Below are 19846 nucleotides of genomic sequence, written 5' to 3' on the forward strand. Positions count from 1 at the left end.
GGTGGTAAAGTGCTCTTTCGTACTGCTTAGCATCTGACATTTCAGCACATCTTGTAACTGCGCATGGGGAGAGCACGATGTTGCTATATTTGTACTTGCAGACTTGGAACAAGAATCATATCTGGAGAGATGTGATGTGCACATTGAATGTTTTCCAGGGGGGCTGAGGAAATCCAGCACAATGAAGTGTGAGCTGTCTTGAAACTTCAGATTGCTAATGGAGGGAGGCAGAGCACATATCATTTCTGAAATGGAACTGAAATTATAGAAACTTGTGCCTGGTTCTCCAAACCCTGCTTAACTGTGGGATCACACATACCACAGTAAAACAATGAAATAATGGTAGTTGCTTATTTATTTATTTATTTATTTTTTCTCTGAGTTACCCTCAAAATATGTTGTTCCTTAATTTTGTCTCCTAGGATGTCAGTGGTGGAGATGGGACCTCTCTACCTCTCTCTAGTCATTTCGGGAGGGAGCTGTTGCTGTTACAAGAGCTATCTGTAAGCAAGCCAAGCTTTTCCTGCTGAGGCCTGGAGGGGCTGCGATGCAGCACTGCTTTGCTGCAGTCACCTTACTTCACAGCAGCACAGTCTCTCCCCGCACTTCTGTCTCAACTGTCTTCTGTCAGATCCCTTCTTGCCTATTAGCGAGGTCTCCGGAATCACCGCAAGCTTGTAGTCAGCAAAGCTACTCCTGTTGTAAGTGTCAGGGCCCTGAGGGCACTAATAGGTCCTAATTAGCCTGATCAGCTTTACCTGGAGTCTCCATCCCACACCCATGCCTGTAGACCTAGGAACCCAGTTCAGCTCCTCGTGGGGCCTTCAGTCCCTGCCTGAGTCCCATGATGTGAGTGCTCGTCTCCAGCTCAGCCCCAAACATGCTTGGCCATGGATCCTTCTGATCTGGACCCCAACTGATGTGGTGATGTCCCAGCCCGGCCTCCGACCTGCCTTGTTGCTGTGGATGTGCCTCACAGACTGCCACAGGGCCTGGTATGTTGGTAAAGCAGTGAGGAAGCAGCTGCCTTTCGATATGGGAGGTGGGTCCGACACCTAACCTCCCCGTCCTCCTGAGGAGGAAGCAAGTTATGTCTGGAGGCAAAGGAATTCCCTCGCGTGAGGTGCAGGAGTTCCCTCCAGGCAGCTTTGTGCTGGGAAGGTCAGGGTGTCCTAGCAGGTGGAGATAAACTGCAGAGAAAAATGGTAAAACTCTCCTGTCTGCCTTCCCCGGCTTTTCAATATTTATTCGTAATTAGTGTATTTGAAAGTTGGTTCTCCCTTCTAGGTTCCTTTCTTTGCTGCTCTCTGGGTTGTGTTTTGTCTCTTTTTAAGAGTAATGTAATTTCCCAGGTCTCCTTTGCTTCTTCGTTCACCTGTGCTTTGCTGGTAGTATTTCTTCTATCCAGCAGAGGATGCTAAGGCTGCTCTTAAAGCTAGCAGGGCTGCAAGGCAGTGTGAGGGTGACTTGCTTTCTCTCCTTCCAGGAGGCACTTGGGCTCGCACGTTTCAGATAAGCCCCTAGCTCTCAGGGGCTTTTTGCCCCAGCTCAAAGCTGCTGCCCAGGCTGCCAGGGGACATGTCCCCTTCCCCCTAGCACCCAGCCCCGTTCCCTGCCTGGGCTGAGGGCTCAGGGGGGGCTGCATGTGGGGCCACGAGAGGCCATAGCACGGGTAGGTGAAAACACAGGCACCTGGGGTGCTCCTGGAGCCAGGGTACTGGAAGGACCTCTAGCATGGCTGTTAGGGTGGTGGGCTTTGGGTGTTTGGTAGGGGGCAATTGGGTAGATTCGTGCTGAGCTGGTTTCATGGGGTCAGACGCTTGTTGAAGGAGGATCTGCTGCTGCCATCTCCTCTGCGCCTGAGAGGCCGAAGGCTCCTCTGACAAGCTGTTGTGCTCCCAGGCCTGGCAGGGCGCGCTTTCTGTCACGTTTTGCTGTTGTTTCGCCGTTTCACTAAGTGACTCCATGTCAAAACCTCTGCTCCGGCCGTGCAAAAGAATAGAAGAGCTTCGTGTGCTCAGTTACCCAAGCTGTTCTGCTTGTGAAACCGTGGCCGTGCCACAGGACCTTTGGGGACCTTTCTCTGAAACTGGCGGCCACCGGCGCTGTGTGACCGAACAGGACAGGGCGCTGCGGGGGCGACGGCCGCGCTCGCTGAGGCGCTGGGCTGAGGGCTTCGCGCTGCCCCCCGGCCTGAGGGCACGGCGAGCCCGGGCCCGGGCCCTGCCCTGGCTCCTTCCCCCCGCGGGGCCCGGCTGCGGCCGCCAGGGGGCACCGAGCGGCTGCCGGGATCCTGCCGGGATCCTGCCGGGCCCTCCGGGGGTGGCGGCGGGGCCGGGCCGGGAGCGGAGGCCCGGGGGTGGTGGTGAGCGGCATCCTCGGCCTTGGGGTGCGCAGTGCTGCAGCCCTCAAATTTTCCTCAAACACGCTTTCTGTCTAGCGTGTACCAGCCTTGTCACCCCCTTAGCACAGGCAGGCCTCCCGCGCCTGTAAGGCTGTGCCGGGGTGTGCGAAGCGAGTGCCAACACCCCCCGGTTCCTAGGAAGAGCAGCGATGCTCCTGAGCCCTGGCTGATGGTTTCTGAGGTCGTCATGCTCAGCATCAACTCTGATGTGGTTCAGTGGAAAAATGAAAAGGTCTTGAAAATGATTGAAAATGACTTGAAAATGAATGAAAATGACTTGGCCACAGTTCCGAGGACGACAGCCTTCCGAGGCCTTATTCAGTGCAAGGTCCGTGTCCCAGCGATGGTCTTTAAATAGGCAGTGTTTTTGTTAGGGACAGAGCCATGGGATTTTGGCCTCTACTTCAGGAAAACAGAGACGGCGAGGAAGGGCTGGGAGCAGGGCCTGCAGAGCCCAGCCCTCGTACCTGTGAGGAAGCAGCGCCAGGAGCGTGGTGCTGCTGGTGGGATGTGCTGCTGTCACCGCTTGGAGCTGGCAGCAGGGAATGGTAAATTTAAGGTCAGTTTCACCATGCATTAAGCGTAACCAGGACTTGTCACTATCCATCCACGCTACTGTCTAGACTCACATTAGATTATTGTGTGAAAACACACTTCCTTTTCCTCAGATTTGAGTTTTTCACTCTTTTCATTTCCTTGCATAGCCTCACATTCAAACATGAAGACGAGTTCCCATCTACTGCATCAATCATGTTTATTCCAGGGCATGCTTATACTGAGTCTTCTCTTATTCATCTCTTTTCAGGACCTGAAAAGTTTCGGTCTTTCACTCGGAATTTTCCCAGGCCCTGCATTACCAGCATCTTTGCTGAGAGGAAGGAGCCAACATATTGAGGGCTGGTGTTTTATGCTGAAGCAGACAGGGCTGTGGTCTCCCTCCCTCCCTAGTGCCGCTTAGCTTGCCTACCGATTATTTCCACAAGCAGTACGAGCAGCCAAACAACTTCCTGTAATCTCAGCTGTAGCATGTTCAAATCTCTCAGGTTCCTACAACGATATTTTTTCACTGTTCCGTATCTTAAGCATCCACGTGTCTTCCTGGCATCTTTGATCATAACTATGCATTCCCATGAAGGCTTTCCTAAACTGTCTGCAGTAATACCCAGGTAGATTTTGTATTAACATCACAAACTGTGAGCAGCAGTGTCTGAAAATGACCATACCTAATTATGAAGTACAACTCTCTCTTAAAAAGCCCAGACTGGATTTTCTTTATCTTATGTCCTGTAATTGAAATTTGGCTCGAAGTGTTTCTTGCTACAGCCAGTAAATAGAAACAAAACCCAATCCCTCAGCAATAACTTATTCACCCGTTGTCCAGCAATGTCTCAAATGATTTATTTGATGACTGTTACTTGGCCACATACAACGTGGGGCGAGCAGTGGAAATGATGTTCATTAGGACAGATAGGAGCACTGATGAAAAAGCAGATTCAACTATTGCTGAATGATTTAGTGCATAGGAGACAACTGTATACTGGAGACTGAAATGTATGTTTCTGTAAGGGTTAGGAGAATACATCACAATACGTGTCTTCAAACCAGCTGGCATCCAGATATTGTTACCCTTATTTAAGGTTATCCCAACAGGCCAGCTCAGACTTTCCTGAAGTTGGCTTAGGTAATGACTGTTTCCCTCCCTCCCCCATGGATTTTGTCCAGGGAAAGTAGGGAACGGCTATCAGTGGGTTTCCAGTAGTGCCCTGAGCAGAGTGTACAGCCAGCACATATGAAAATAAGATAGCGTTACTCCTTATAAGATGTAGCAAAATATGGCTCATAGATATCACCACTATTTTTCCATTTATACAGAGCATTGGTCATAGGCCAGTAGAAAAACCTGCCAACCAAAATGTTTTAAGAAAGGGAACACTGTTTGAAGCCTGGCAATAAATGTTTTTTTTTTTTTTTTTTTTTTTCCCCCTCTGAAATATGTGCTGAACATAAATAAAGAAGACTCAGAAGAAACATCTAATGAGGTTTAACATTTTGTAATCATGCAGATGAATTTGTAAAGGTTTTTCACACTTTGTTATTTAATAGATGAGCTATTTAATTAATCCTGTTCAGTTAAACAGTAGCTAAACACTGAAAACAATAGATAATGTTGGTTGAATTCACAAAAAAGCAGTAGTATAACACTAAAATGCAAATGCCATGAAATCTTTGGTTTAAAATTACTTTGCTGTTCTGCCACTTTCTTTGTTTCTTTACGATACTGTTTTTTGCTTGCCAACGAAAACATCGGATGACAATAGCCATGAATACGCAGAGGAGCTGTCTCCCAGGACGTGTAGCTGCAGCCTCTAAACCCAGCATTATGGCAGCAGTCAGAATCCACGTGGCCGATTGTTTTGCAGACATAATGGTGCTGTATTTATGTATCTCTAAACTTGTTTTTCAGGATCTGTGGCTGCCTGCGTATCATGAAGCTTGCTGCTTAACAACAGAAATAAAGCACTCATCAGACAGAAGCGATGCGTCAGTGCAAAGTGGAATTCTCAGGACTAAAGTTTATGCGAGGCAACAACAAAATCCACTGTGCCATTCTCTTGGGTAACAAAGGTAATTTGTTATGCAACATAATGAGGACTTGTGTGTGACAGACGGCAGTGGCGTTCGGTTACAGGGCATTGGCATCAACAAGCACATGCAGTGCATAGATATAAGAGAACTGCTATACACAGAGAATTCAAAAGCTTTGATTGTTATTACTGTAATTTATTTTTTCTCCAGTTTAAAACATGACAGAGTAAACAAATAATTGGGACCAGTCCTGCAGTCCTTTATGGTCTGGGTAGGATCTTCATTGTTTCCTTTTGGATTGGTTTGTGTCTTAGACATGACCATCGCCTTATGGGCCACAAGGTCAAAGCTTGCATGTGCTGTGCGTTTTACGTGGCTCTGACATATTTAACAGGTCTTCTGCCAGCCCACAGAAAGAGTACAAAGCGGGAAGTGAGATACCCTCATAACACCATTTACCAATGCCCAGAAGTCCACGACATCCCACATGCTCCACTGCCCAGAAGTCCACTGAGTCCCACATGCTGCACTGTTCCTGTTGGTGTCTGTACTTCTAAAAGCCAGTTATCCTTCCTGTAGGGAGGCCGAGGTCATTCACTTATTTTGCAGCTAGTCTAGCAAGTGGGCCGCATGCGGAGCTGGGAACAGAACCGTGGCTTTTAAAGCAGTGAGGTTCATCTGCTTTTCAAAACAAATCTACCTGCTGGTGTGATTGGGCCTGGTGTTTATGATGACTTAAGCTGCTTGCTGCCTCCAGAGCTGGGGTTAGACCCAAAGATCCTGTTTGCTGACATTCCAGTGCTGTCTCAGCAAACGCTTGTGTAACTCCCTGCCAGATTGTGTTCTCCTGGCCCACACTGAATGTTTCCCTTGTTGCTCATCTGGAGGAGAGAGTCTGGGAGCAACCTCCTCCTGAGAGTTACAAGGAAGAGTTTGGGATCAAGCTTCACTGATCAGTTTACACAGGGGAAATAAGAAATCAAGGCTGTGCCATGCTGTGTGTGTAGAGGAGGACTAAGCTGAAGCTGTGTTGGGAACCCTTGTCCTGGCAGTCTGTGGGATTGGTTTCACTTCTCCAGTGTGCCTGTGACATTGTACCTTATATGTGCGGTATTCTGGAGTAGTCATAATCATGCAGTTTTATTCTGTGACTTCTGCGTTTAATCTGGAGGTAACATTTGTTTTCTCACTCAAACCACACAGTCAAGCCTGGCTGGCCAGACTACATTAGTGGAAGCTATTTCTCTGGAGCAGCTGAAGACTTCCATTCCCTTTTGGCTTGTGCCTTAAGCATTGCTATTCATGGCAGGATGTCGGAGTTCTGACTGTGCCAGTGACTCAGCAAGGGCCTGATCTGTTTACCTGTACTCAAACAGGAGTCTAATGACTGCTTGGTGCAGTTATGACAGCAGAACAGTTAAGGGTAAACCACAGAGTTAGCCATGACCTTGGCTAAGCTACCTCACTTCTCTGTGACTTGGATTTCAGGGGAGCATTGTCACTATGAACATTTTGGGGATTTATTCAACCAGGCTAAAATTGCTAAACAAAACACCTGGAAGAGCTGCACTGAGTGAGTTATGGTGTAATGCTGGGCGTGACATTCAGGCCAAGGTTTTCAAACTGGTATCGCATTGAGAACAACTTTTGCTTTTGGGTACCTAAACAGACACCTGCACTTCATTTCCAGAGCTGCTGGGCACATGTCATTCATCAGTGCCTTCCTCTCATTATCAGGCACATGGGGTTGCCTGGACCTGTTTTCCCTGTGTGTCTTTTTTACAGCTCCTTCAACAATAGGGATCTGGTCCTGATGGAGATATTTTAGGAGCCACCATGATAGAAAAAAACTGTATCAAAGTATTTCTCTTTAATTTAAGCAAGGTTAATTTAATTACTAGCTTACATAATTAAGTCTAACCAAATGAATATTACATCATAAGAAGCAATAAGATTCCATACTGCAAGGATAAGAGGCAAACAAACCAACCCTGCCTTTCATGCGGAAGATGCTATCTGGCATTTACATAGATATTGTACACGTAATTAAAGCCATCCTTAATGTGTAATGCTATTATTACAATCCTTGCTATTCTGTAGCAGTTGCTAGATCTTATAATGAACAAGTGGAAAAATATCCCAGGGAATACAGAAAGCATTACAGTGACTTTGCAGGCAATGACTGTGTTAAAGGAAACCCCACGAGTGTCTTTGTGTTTTTGCAGGGGGAAAAAAATCCCACCTTGTTATGGGCTGTCAGGATGAGTGCCATTTTACATCACAAAGCTGCTGATGGTGGAACAGCCTGGGCGCCGCGCACAGAAAGCTCGCAGGTGAGTAAGCCGGCTGGCTCTTTCAGCAGCACAAGTACAGCGTGTTTTCAAATTCCCCGTGCTGCTTGACTGAGCCGCAGGGTCAGGGAGAGGTGAGCGGCTGCTCTAGACAGCCCTGCATGAGCTGCCCTCCCAGAGGTACCGCGCTTGGCTGCGCAGCGTGGCAGAACTGTGCAGCAGTCGGCTGTCCTGGGTTGGACATGCCGGAGGGCCGTCTTTCTGCTTGAATGCGGCTACTTGCAAATGTTCTGCTGCTTCGTTCCTCCGCAGCCCTGTTTACAGGACCTGTCAAGGTCAAGGCTGTTAATGGATGGGGCTGTGAGTGCAAGTCTTCCTTTCAGCCTGTGATGTCCATGGTACAGGGGCGATTATTTATGACATGCTTGTGCAGTACCTAATGCATCGAAACATCGCTTTCCTCAGTACTTGCAACCTGCCTAGGAGCCACGCAGCCCATGTGTCCCTCGTGCATCTGTTGGCCCTGCTGCCTGTTTCCCAGGGTCCCCAAGTGGGCAGCTGTGCTACCCTAGCCTTGTGGCTTGCACCCCAGCTACTGTTCAGAGGGAGCAGCTGGCACAGTTGATGTTGGGGGTTAAGGCCAGCTTCTAGGGCTCCCTTAAGCCAGCCCTTCCTTTTCGCATAGGCAGGAGGTGAGCACCTGCCTTCCAGCAGCGCCAGCGCCCAGAAATGCTTTTGTCAACCTTGCTGACAGAGAGACCTTGAGGGTGGGCGCTATCCTGCACCTGTAACAGAGGATGCCTCCCCACTACCTCAGGTACCCCTGCTCTGTTCTGTGCAGTTTTCTATTCTGGTTCCAGCACCGCTCAAGTTGGGTATAGCCAGATAAGGAAACAGCTCAGCAATGTTCAGTTGAATGAAGTGTTGCACATAGAACTGCACAGAACTCACACCATTTCCATCAGCAGCTTGCCAGGAAATGAACGAGTGCATCTGTGCAAAACCCAAGTTCAGAAGGATTTTCACACATGAGGACAGATTTGGTACAGCTGCAGAAGGACGTGTGGAGTTGTATGTTCTAGGCATCTGCTTTACAGTCTTTGAAGTGCTGTGTTAGGGACAGCTCATCTGGGTCAGGATGGTGGAATTTGCTCCTTGGCAGGAAGCTTGCCATCTGATCATCTGTGTAGGTGTTTCTCATCTTAATGATGTATCCGTAGAGCTTTTACGTCAGTCTTGTGTTCAGATAGCATCTAGATAAGCCTTTCCAAATTCAGGAAATGCCCACAGCAGGATTTGACTTCAATGGTTAGAGGAACCATAAATTCGAAGATCTCCCTTCAACCTGCTTGCAGTAAGATCTGAGGGGCCTGCCCCAGGTGAATGCCATGGACAGGATGAGTGGGACTGTTAAGGACAGACCGCTGACCAAAGCTGTAAAGGGCAAAGATCCCCTCACACAAGGCAAGCATTTGGGAGTAACAGGCCCACTTGCCCTGTGTTTCCCTGCCCAGGACACGTGGCTGCCGGGAGGGCTGTGTGGCTCAGACCCCCTGCTCTGCCCACAGCTTGGTCTTGGCTCTCCCCACTGCCTGAGGGCTACTGCTCCCACTGACTTCTCTGCCCCCATGAAGGCAGAAAGCCGAGCGCTGCCGAGCCCCGTGCAGGCAGTCACCCTGTGCTGGCCGTGGGGAGCTCTCGGTGCTGCTGCCAGAAGCTGGTTGTAACATGTGGAGAGAGAGAGGGGTGTTTGCATTGGGTTTTCTTGCAGGATTCCAGGTCTTTGAAGCAATGTTCATAAAAGAAAATATCAATCTTTAAAAAAAATACATGTAAGCAATTGTAGTTTATTTTTTTTGCCTTAATGGTTGCATGAAAAAAATATTTAAAAATGGGATGCAGCTGTAACCTAACAGGCAGAAATTAACTAAAAATCTGTATGAAAATTCTTCCTTCCAAATTTATATAATCTATAAGTGCTAGGTATTGACAACATGTCCTCAGTGCTTAAATTCAAGAGCATGATACTGCTTTTTCCTTCAAACAGTGTTATAACAATATTGTAACTGTACTCAGTACTGTTACATGATGAGAATTAGGCAAGTGCAGACAAGCAAGAAACACTGAACAACACTAAGGCAATTCCTTGTCGATTTCAGAGGATCATCAGGACATTCTCATTTCTTATCAGGAAAATATGTAAATAGCTCCTGGGGCCTTGCTCAGATAATGAGACAAGGTCAATTTCAGTAAGCTGCCTTCCAGGAAAATTGCCCTCCTCAAGGTGTCTAATGAGAGTAAAAAGAAAGCAAGAAGAATAGAAGGCAGTGATAGATAGTGATGAGAATACAAAGGATACTTGGAACTGGTGAGGGAGAGGCATAGGATTGTTGTATCAGAAGAATACTAAATGAGCTGATAACTGACAATGAGGCAAGAGGAAACGTGTGGTCAGGAGCTGAGTGTGCTGGGCAGATGAGCTGCCTGCAGCCTGAAAAGACCAGCTGTGCTAGTGGACGTTCAAAGATTTCTTCACTTTCACAGGCAAGAGAAAACACAACGGAGGGAGTCAGCCTTGTCCCCCAGCAGGTGAGTGCTTATTTCCACCTTTCCAGGCCCCGCTTTGGTGCCGCAGCTGTGCTCGGTGCCTGCCCTACAGCCCCCACTAAGAGAGCACCGTCTGCACAGGGACGGAGGAGGGTGGAAGCAGGGAAGTCTTGTCCATGTCCTGTAGGTGGAAATGGGATGTCTGGATTAGGATCTGCCGTAGGAACATCTGGCTGAAAACGAGAGCCAGCAGCACCTTCACTGCTGGTTGTTCTCTGCCTTTAACTTGGCACGCGAGCTCCCTTGGTATAGGTGAATTGTTCTGTTTCATACCAGGGTGTCGAAAGGAAGCAGTGTGCTTTCAGAGCATGGTTTAACCTACAGATGCCACAAAAGCTGCTGGAAAAATGCTGCCAAGAGTCAGTCCTGGAGAGACACCTCAGTCAAAATCCATGAATTTTGCTATGGATATAAACTCCAAAGCACCAGAAGTCTCTGAGACAGACTGAAGTGCAAGACACTTGATGAAGTCTGGAACAGAATTGTCTCTCCTACTTGTTCCTTCCCAGCTGCTTGTAGGGTTTTCATCACAGCTGCTCTGGATTTATATAGCTGTTAGGATGGGTGTCTGTATTTAGATTATTAAGCAACCACTTCCAGACACAGAAGCGATTGCTGGCTCATCGCTGCTGGAAGAAACCAGCAGGATATATTATTTTTCCCTTAAGAAGGCAGTTGTTGAGGAGAGGTCACGAGTACATCGGGGGAAGCAGTACGAAGCTCTGTGCTGGTGGCGATCCCCGCGGGCTGTTGTTGCCCTTCCCGGGGCCGCGCAGCTCGGGGCCGGGGCAACGACGCGAGGTGAGAAACGCCCGGGGGGCAAGTGCCGGGTGCCCGGCTTCGCCCTGCGAGGAGCCGGCCGCCTCCAGATGCCGCTCGGGCCGGGCCTGCAGGGGGAGGAGTGGGAGGAGGAGAGGGCTGAGCCGAGCCGTGCCGAGCCGAGCCGCCCCCGGTGGGCCGGGCCGTGCCCGCCCTGTCGGTGCGAGCCTGCGGGAGCCGCCGCCAGCGGAGCCGGGTAGGGACGCGGCCGCTTCGCTTCTGCCCCTTCGCCCCTTTCCTTCCCTCCCCACGGCCCCGGCCCCGGCCCCGAGCTGCGGCTGCCCCGGCTCGCTGCGGCCCCTGGGGGCTCGGCGCTGCCTCCCGAAGCGCCGGGGGAGAGCCTCGGGCGGGTGCGCTGCGGGCAGCTCCGCGGCACCTCCGGCTGCTGGGCTGGGGCAGCCCGGGCACAGCCTGGGGGCAATCTAGGGACAGCCTGGGCACAGTCCGGGCACAGCCGGCCCCCTGCCCGCTCGGGGAAGCCGGCCGGGCGGCCGCCCGCTGCGCCGTGCCCGGGGAGGTGACGGCCCCGTCCCTGGGGGGCGTTTTGGGGCTCTCCCCTCGTGGGACTCGGGAGGAGGGGGGTGAGGAGAACGGGTGGGATGGAGGAAGGGTGGCTGGTGGAGAATCGGAAAGGAACCAGAGACAAAGCGAGCTGTAGAGCGCCAGCAAGACGTGAGCGCAAAGGCTGGTCTGCCCGGGAAGCTGCCGGCCCGGGCTGGGGACGCGGGGCTGAGGCTCTCGCCCGCTGCCTCCAGCCTGTGGCCGGCTGCTCGGGCTGTGGGTGAGAGGTCGCCAATTAAACAGCGTTTCAGCTTTTTTTCCTTAAATACTTTCCACGTGTGCAGTCCTGAACTGTAACCTCAAGTTTCTGAATAAGAGTGAGTGTTGTCTGTCTGCTGTACCAAGGTGTTTTCTCCAGCTGTAATTAATCACCGTGTTTTTCCCTCCCCATTAAGCTGCTCACTTGGAGCACTGACACAGTCAGCGAGTGTCCTGTTGTACGCTAGACCCGAGGTATTTCCAGTTTCAGGCTATTGTGTTTTATTGGCAAGTGCAACGTGCTGGAGGTCACTTGGGGCAGTGACCTGCTAAAAGCAGGAGCGGACTGGGAGGGGTCTGATAAGAGCGGAGCCTTCACTGCATACGCGTACGTGTACTTGGGTTTGCTTCTTGCAGACATATCCTGTAAGAGAGCTCAGAAAACTGCTGAGGCCCTACGGGCTATACATTGCCCTCAGGTCAGAATCTACACTAAATGTTCGCGTGCCATGTTCCAGTAATAGCTGCTGTACGTTTTTTGCAGAGGTCAGGGCGATGCAGAACATTTCCTGGTGAGCTCAGTCCCTGTTGGCAATAAGTGTGGATGGGTATTGGAGCTGAGATGCTGGAGAGGGGAAGAAATGGAGAAGCAACAGCTAAATACTTGCAATTCCCAAGCGTGGGAAGTCTGGCAGCTTCAGGGTCTGGCTTCTGTTGTTGGAGCCTCTGGTGTCCTGGATCATCTTCAGCAGAGGCGATCTCAAAGGGCCCCAGAAGTGGTGAGGCATAGATCTGATCACCAACTGGATTGTTTTGCAGAACATTTTAAAGCAAGGCATATGACTTTTGTCAACACTAGTAGTACATCTATGGTTCAGTTTTGAATGTTTTGACTTTGATGGCATTGACTCAAGTGCAGACCAGCCTCCTTGGCTGGGTGGTGACCAAGGAGGTTGGTGCAAAGTGGGCCCTGGCCCCCCTGCACCACTGCAGAAAGAAATTAAAAAATGAAGAGAAGATAGTAGATCTTGTGGTAGTTTTTGGTGGTATTTTTAGAAATAAAAGACTTGGCAGAGTAAGTGCTTTAGTGGACAGACTTTTTCCTTATTAACGCCACAGTTGTCAGGAGAAAAACCTCTTGAAGGGTATTTTGAGCAGCTCTGGGTAGCAGCTCGTAAGATCCAAAGTTCACGGAGGGCTGAGAAACAAATGCAGTTGATCTTGCCTGCTTCTTGCCTTGACAGCATCCATGAGTGAAGCGCCCACAGCCACGTCATCCTGGTGTGGTGCTTCCTTCCCTGTGAGCCGGAGCCCTGCACAAAGCTGCGCGCTCTGCTCCAGCAGCCCGTGTGGTGTATGTGGTAATGCTGCTCCCTGTCACACCCGGGTAGGGCTTGTGCTGCTTGTAGGCCAGTACCCAGTTCCTAGGCTAGCAGAGCAGTGAGTACCCAGGTTTATTTTCCATGCTGTGGAGGCAGATGTGAACATTTTTTAGGACCTGGGAGTTGCGTTGGCATGTTGTATGCCATACACAGTGCTGTTCTTGGGGAAACATTTCCTGAGCTGGTTCTAAACTTTATGACCTTGCCTGGCATGCTCTGAATCGCAGATCTTGTTTTCTGCCTTGGGTAACGTTTCTTTAGTCTGGTGGTGAATTTTAGCAAAACCTTTCAGGCCTGTCCTGTGGGAATCCCATTTAATACAGCCAAGCAGGGTGTCTGAGAGCCTTCCCATGCAACAGCTGGGTATGAGCAGTGCTGGAAACAGGATACTTGGAAAAATGAACCTTGTCTCTGAACCATTGTGGTTTTTCTAATGAAATCAGTTTGCCACCTGCATATCTCTGGGGCGTGACTCTATTTTAGAGATGTTGTAAATGTATAAACAACCTTCTGACCTTCCTCACTTCCATCTTTTGCTTTATTCTCAATTTCCTTCTCTTCCTCTTCATCCTTTCTCACAAGCCTGTGTCCTTGCAGACATTCCTTATTGCTGGCTGGAGACACGTTACCAATTGAGCATTGTTTCGCAGCTACTTTAGACAAGAGGAGGAAAGAGCTTGCCCAGTGAGACGGAGAGCCTTCAGGATTTAATGAGTACCGCCTTAATACCACATCAGCTAAGGTCCATTTTTTTTTTATTTTTTATTTTTGGAAGACATCACACAACGCTGGTTCTCACCCTTTGAATCCTGAGCGTTTGTGGAAGCTCAGCAGAGCTCGCGGAACTCAGAGGTTAGTGGAACCTCTGTGTGCATACATTAAATTAACTTTTACATTTTGTGAACAGAGTGGACTTTAATTAAGAATTCTGAATGGTGAGACTGAAATTCCCCAGTGACCTTTGATCTAGGAACTTGATCACCCTTGACAGGGTAATGCTGTGAGAGATTTATAATAAGTTTTTCATGGTAGTTTCTCAGGTATAAGGAAGTTGTATTCAAGGCCTGAATATTTGGGATTATATTTTTAATTTATTCTAATCACTAAAAACAGCATTGGCACTGAAACTTCTGTGGGAAGCTTGTTTGTGAACTATTAATTATTTTCAGTCTACTTGGCATAATGTGAAGGATTATTAACATAACCAGTCTTGCAGGTGATGATAAATTCAACAAGCATTACTTTTTAAAGAGGCTGGTATTCATTATTACTAATCTTTCATGTAGAAGCCCTCTTCCAGCTGACAAAAATTCCTTATAGAACTGACCTAAACCTTGTACTTTGCCAGGAATTTAGGATGGCTTTTTATTTGAAATACAATTTAACATAGCAGCCAGAAGCAGGGCCTTCATTTTGACTTGTAGAAAACAGAACATGATGATGATATCTCAACACTGCAAAATTACTGTACAATAAATTCTGTCTTACCAGTTTGTCCTAAGAGGAAGAATGTGTCTGTTAAATCACAGGGTGATTCTCATCTTCTGCTTCAATTAAACCTCACCAATACGGCCAGGAGGAAAGTTGTTTTCCATTGTTCCTATGTATTAACTTTCAATATTGAGGGTAGCAGCCTGAATCAGAGGCCAGCCTAAGAATGCAATTGATGTTTAGACTGACCTGCACTAATCTACCTACAACTTCCTTTGTCAGGTTACTCACAGCTCCAACATAATATTGCCTTTGTGGCTCTGATGGGCTTTTTTTTTTTTTTTTTTTTTTTGAAAATACATTGTATTTTCTTGCTGGAACTAGTATCCAGGTTGAAATGAAAGGCTATTTAGTCTTACTCATTTTACCGTCTCCATTATGTGTTTCCAGGTCATTTCCAAACGTGTGTTTGCTGTGCAGTACTGTATTATATTGACTACTAAAGCGTCCCATGGGCTCAATAGCTTCTGAAAATGGAGCAATAAAACACAAATTCATGAGAAAGTAGCATAAGAATGTGAAGTCCCATCTATTATATTGACTGGAAAGAATTTGTGAAAAGTTAGCCTGCTGAGAGTCTAAATAGAGAGCTACTTGTGTATCTGTAGGAAAGGAGAAAAAGTCTCTTCCCCCCAAGGCTCCCAGGTTTGTGGGACCGTGATATTCCACAGCTCCTTCAAACCTCTCACCCTTTCCCTTCCACTTTTGTCTCTTCTAGCCACATTGCCAGTAGCCAGTGTTGTTTTTCATTAATAGTAAATATCTTTTCCCTTAGTGGGCGGGTGGGGTGATGCTGTATCTGTAGATACAGGAAGTTCATCAGTCAGTTGATTTAGTTACTCACTCATGTGTGGGCAAGAGACGTGAGAGGGTCATTTGGTAGGGTTAGAAATACTCAGGTTGTTTTACAACAGGAGCACTGCTCTTCTGAGGAAAACATACCTTTCTGTATCACACCCTTGCAGTGCGACCCTTACGTCTTTATCAGTGGCTTACTGAACTTCCCATAGTCTAAACAAAGTTGTAGTGCTGCCAGTTGGGTTAGTTTTTCTCAGTGTAGACACTTCTTTTAGTTCCCATGAAATCTGCCCTCTGTTGTTCTTTTGATGCAGACAGATTTGTGGAGCTTGAGATAAGCTGTCATGAAAAATACTGTTTCTCTGAAGCTGAATGTATTGCCTCAGCACCCAGAGCAGAGCACAGGGCATAGCTGACAAGCAGTGATGCCACACGTCATCTTCACATGTCCTGCAGTCTTTTTGCTTCCAGTTAGAAACACAGAAATGGGAAGCGATGCAAATAGCTGCCCATGTCCCTTTTTTCCACATGTATCTCTGATTAAAACGCTGCAGATGAGTTCATAGTAAAAAGGAATGTCTGCTTCTTGTCTTGACTTCTAACCCAAGTAGTGTTTTGATAGCAAAGAGTCTATTCTGCCATTTGTTGTATTGTCCCTTCTGTTACGTGTGGTTGCAGCTAGTAACTGTGTGCATGTAATCTGTATTTAAAAATACCAGTTACAGAGAACACAGAGATTGCAGAGAAGCCAGTGTTATCAGTACACGTTATATTTATCCTTCAGGAATACAGCTTGCGTCAAAAGTCTGTAAAATGTCCTCTCAACTTTGTTTTCTAAAATACAGATCCAGATGATTCTTCCTTGCCCTGCAGCTAAGCTGTCAGTGAAGGCAGCTTCCTCAGAAGGGCTCAAACCTTAATTAATACATTAGCAAACTTTCTTATGATTGACCTTTGTGACTTCTGCAGTCTTGTCAAGTTTTCTACTTGCTTGTTTTTTACAGATTCTTCAGCTGCATGTGTTACCTACGTTATTTGTGCTCTGTCTTTAGTGAGTGAGATGGGAACACGGAAATCCCATTTTCATGTTCCCCAGCTGCACAGGCAGTGTATTATAGTTGCACCTGTGTTGGCAGGGTTTTCCTGTGTTAGATTAATTTTGTTGAGCAACTCCAAGTTCCTCTAAAAGAAACGATTTTCCTTTCCTGTATGGCAAGGGAGATTGCAGTCTTCTGAGGCTGTAAACTTGTTTATGTCTACCAATAAAGCAGTCGGTAGCATTCAGAGGTACCTAACTGTCTGGTTGAAATTCAGTTCATTTATATGGCTGTTAATTTGAGTAGCTGCTTTGAGTTCCTTTGCCTCCTTTAGAGGCTGTTGTCCCTGTAGCCAGAGTGTTTCATCCAGTTAGAAGTTTGCCTCTTGTTATTTCTTCTTTCGAAGTCACAACAGCTGCTCTCTGTGTTTTACTACATTGCCCTGTGTGACTTCAACATGTAAATTCTGCAAGTGAGCAAATGTGGTTTCTAACATAGGTGCCCAGTTTTGATGGCCCCAAGCATTCGTGTGCAGACAATTTTTACTTGTTTTCTTCCCCCATCTCCACCCTGTTCATCTGGTTGAATTGGCCAGCACTTCTGCCTCACACAGATACCTTATTCTGGTCTAGTTAAAAAAAGTCAGAGGAAATGGCCTTTACTTAGTGAATTTTACCTCAGACAATTTTTTCTCAGTTGTGTCTACTGCATTAAATCGACGTATTTCTATCCTTGACATGGAGTTCGTCTGAACATAGCTTTCTCAGAGAGCTAGAGCCTGGCCTCGTGCTCTGTTTGTTGGCCTAGCACTGGACTGTTTGTGTCTCCTGCGTGGTTCTGTTTGGTTGAATGTTGCTGTTTGGGTCCGTGTGCGCCCCTTGTCCTCATAGCCACGGGCTGGAAGATGATGGCTCTGCTGCAGCACTGCCTGAAGCAGCTGGAGGGGCCTGCGAGGGGCTGTGCCCACCTTTCTTCACAGGCCAAGGAAGCACCCTGTGAGGGCCAAACCAGGCAGAGGAGACACCTGCAAGCTGAAGCACAGGGGACATGTGCTAGGCTTGTGTTCTGAAGCACATTGTTGTGACCCACGAACCAGAAGGAAGCCTCTTTCCACATGGTGTCTGCCTTTGCAAGCCCAAGCTTCGCAGCGAAGCCTGTCCTCACAGGCCGAGCTCAGTAGCAGAGCAGCCCGTGCTGGGACTGCTGGCTACAAGATCTTTCTCTCTCCACAGTTCTGCGGGTTTGTGAAACCCTGCTGAAGTAGCAGGGGCACACTTGGGGCAGTCTTACATTCTTCACCTCTCAAGTATAAGCGAGTGTTAAGTCCCAGGAGGGAACACGCTGTTACTGCTGTTGCACTGAGGCCAGGGCGGGCTGGCGGAGATGAAGTAACTGAGCCAGAGCCTGCAGCACGGCTGGTGATTTCAGGTGCATCCTGAGAAGGCAGCTCAGTCTCTTGGGATTTCTGGCACGGTTGTGTAGTTATGGCTTCTGGGTATTTCCAGAACTCAATGTTAAAACTAATCCCAGACTGCTTAAGGTGCACCTGTTACGGGCTTCTGTCAGCGTACTCTGATCGTTCTGCTTTAAGCTGGGAACAGTTGGGACAGGTAACAGCAGGGTTTTTAGCAGTCTTAGGTGGTGTTGATGTTTTTCTCCCGTGCTTGTTCTTTATGGTTTGCTTGGGGGAGCCAAGAAAGGAAAGGTCTTTTCCTAGCTGCAAATTGCCAGATTCCCCAAATGCCAAGACTTGGCGTATTGCAATCCAGCTGGTGGTTGTAGGTGAATGTGAAGTCAAGAAACAGTAGGAAGGGAAAGAGGGGAGAGTCAAAGGACAAGAAGGGGTAAGAGGAGGGACAAATTAAGGACACAGTTTGTCATTTTAAATGAGCAGGAAAATGTGGAGAGAATGGAACGAGTTTGTGAGGGACATTAACATTTTCAATCTTGTTTCTAATTTAACCACAAGATATAAAAATATGTATTCATATATCTCTCATATGACTTGCTTTGAAGGCTGGTAGGGTTTTTCATGAATAAAAGTCTTTGTTCTTCTCTATGACCTGTCATACTCAATCTTACAAAATAGTAAGGATTTAGCAGCAACAATAAGAAGATATTTGAGCTGGTCTCTCCTGATTCTAGTAGCATCCAGAACCAACACACCAGTTGGTGTTTAATAAAAGCTGGAAGAAATAAGCAACTTGCCTGGCATGTGCCAGGGCTACAAGGCTTGTGGGAGATGTCAGGGCAGCAGAATGAGGTAGTGTCCCTTTGTATCTTCAGCAGATCTCATCAAGCCCACATTTAGCATTGTTGCTTTGTGTCTACCTTCTGCTCTGGAAAGAAAATCATTCCTAACAAGATTTGGGAAATATGGCTCAAGAGACCTAGTATTCCTCCGCCTACTGCTCTGTCTAGGTGGAATTTTGGCCACAAACCAGACTTTTGTGTGTTTTTCCACCACGTACTACTTCGTTTGCCTCCTGCAGTGTTAATGGGTTGGACTAAAGGATGTCAGCTCAGCTAGAAAGTGTTTTTTGATCAGATATAACAAAAATCATTTGATACCAGTTTTAAAACTAACACTGACTGAAATTGGAAAAATAACTTGACAAATGACAGGCTTCTGCCAAATACCTTAGAAAAGGTCTCACTTAGCCAACCAGTTTGGACAAACACTGTGGAAAGAAATTGAGTTAAGCTAGTTCTTTAAAGAAAAAAAAAAGTCTTAATATCATTACAATGTACATCAGATAGGAAAAAATGAAAGGAAAAGGGTGAATTTGAAACCTTGGAAAATTATGGTCAACTATAGATGGAAAGGGTATAAACAGATGGGATGAATTGGAAAGGGCAAAATGTACAGAACCTGGCACACGCTGAGCACGTATTGGTTTGCAAAGATGGTTCAGCTCCTCAGCATTGCTCACGTGTAAGGTTACGTGTGGGGGTATGTGGAATCAGTCAATACAGACCCGCAACGGGAGGCAAATTGTTTTTCTGTGCATTAAAAAGGCAGATTGCTGGTTAGGATACTAGGTGTCTCATTATCTGTCAAAGAACTTGAACTGGCAATAAATTTGTTACGCAGGCATTTGTTCCTAGTCTCGCGACTCTAGTAGCCTTACATCTAATGCTAATGCGTTTGTGCGCTATTATTTGCGAAGTGCAAAGCACTTTGCTAATACGCAGGTCACTTGTTTGCTCCTGAGTGAACCAGTTGTGTATCAGTTGCAGCAGCTTCTTGGTGCTTCGATACAAGGCACAGGTAGAATTGAAGAACTCACGTTTAGAGCAGACTGGGATAAACACATCAGGATAGCTAAGGTTTGTGAGAGTCTGCAGGTAATGTCACAGGTGCACCCACGTGCAGTAGGATTTGCACATGCTCTCTGAACACACATGCTTGGAGGTTGTTCTAAGAGTTATCTTACTGGGGGGGTGATTTATTCGGAGCCCACCCAGAAGGGTTTCTTCCAAACTGTTTTGTTTCAGGGAATATGTGCAGAATGGAAAACCAGGTTGTCCTTTTAAACTATGCTCCAGAAACACCTTTCAGGTATATTTTATCAGGGCGTGGAAAAATAATATTACTCTATTACAATCTTCTGCATGTTTACAGGGCTGGAAGGAGCAGGCCTCTGGAGGAATTATCACTGGTTGTAATGA

General features: G+C 47.4%; 1 protein-coding gene across 2 annotated transcripts in view; it reads left to right on the top strand.

Annotated features, from left to right (window-relative positions):
- Positions 1 to 4936: 4936 nt before the first annotated feature.
- PIK3CB (phosphatidylinositol-4,5-bisphosphate 3-kinase catalytic subunit beta) overlaps positions 4937 to 19846 on the top strand; it is a 101690-nt gene continuing 86780 nt past the window's right edge. Inside the window, exons 1-2 of one of the 2 annotated variants that reach the window (XM_032193127.1) lie at positions 4937 to 5029; positions 7216 to 7323. The gene's annotated coding sequence lies outside the window, so the exon portion shown is untranslated. Of the gene's footprint in view, positions 5030 to 7215; positions 7324 to 10845; positions 10904 to 19846 lie in introns of those variants that run through there. The other variant, XM_032193125.1, reaches the window with a different exon arrangement.

This window comes from Aythya fuligula, chromosome 9 (genome assembly GCF_009819795.1).
Source record: "Aythya fuligula isolate bAytFul2 chromosome 9, bAytFul2.pri, whole genome shotgun sequence".
In the NCBI taxonomy this organism is placed as follows: Eukaryota; Metazoa; Chordata; class Aves; order Anseriformes; family Anatidae; genus Aythya; species Aythya fuligula.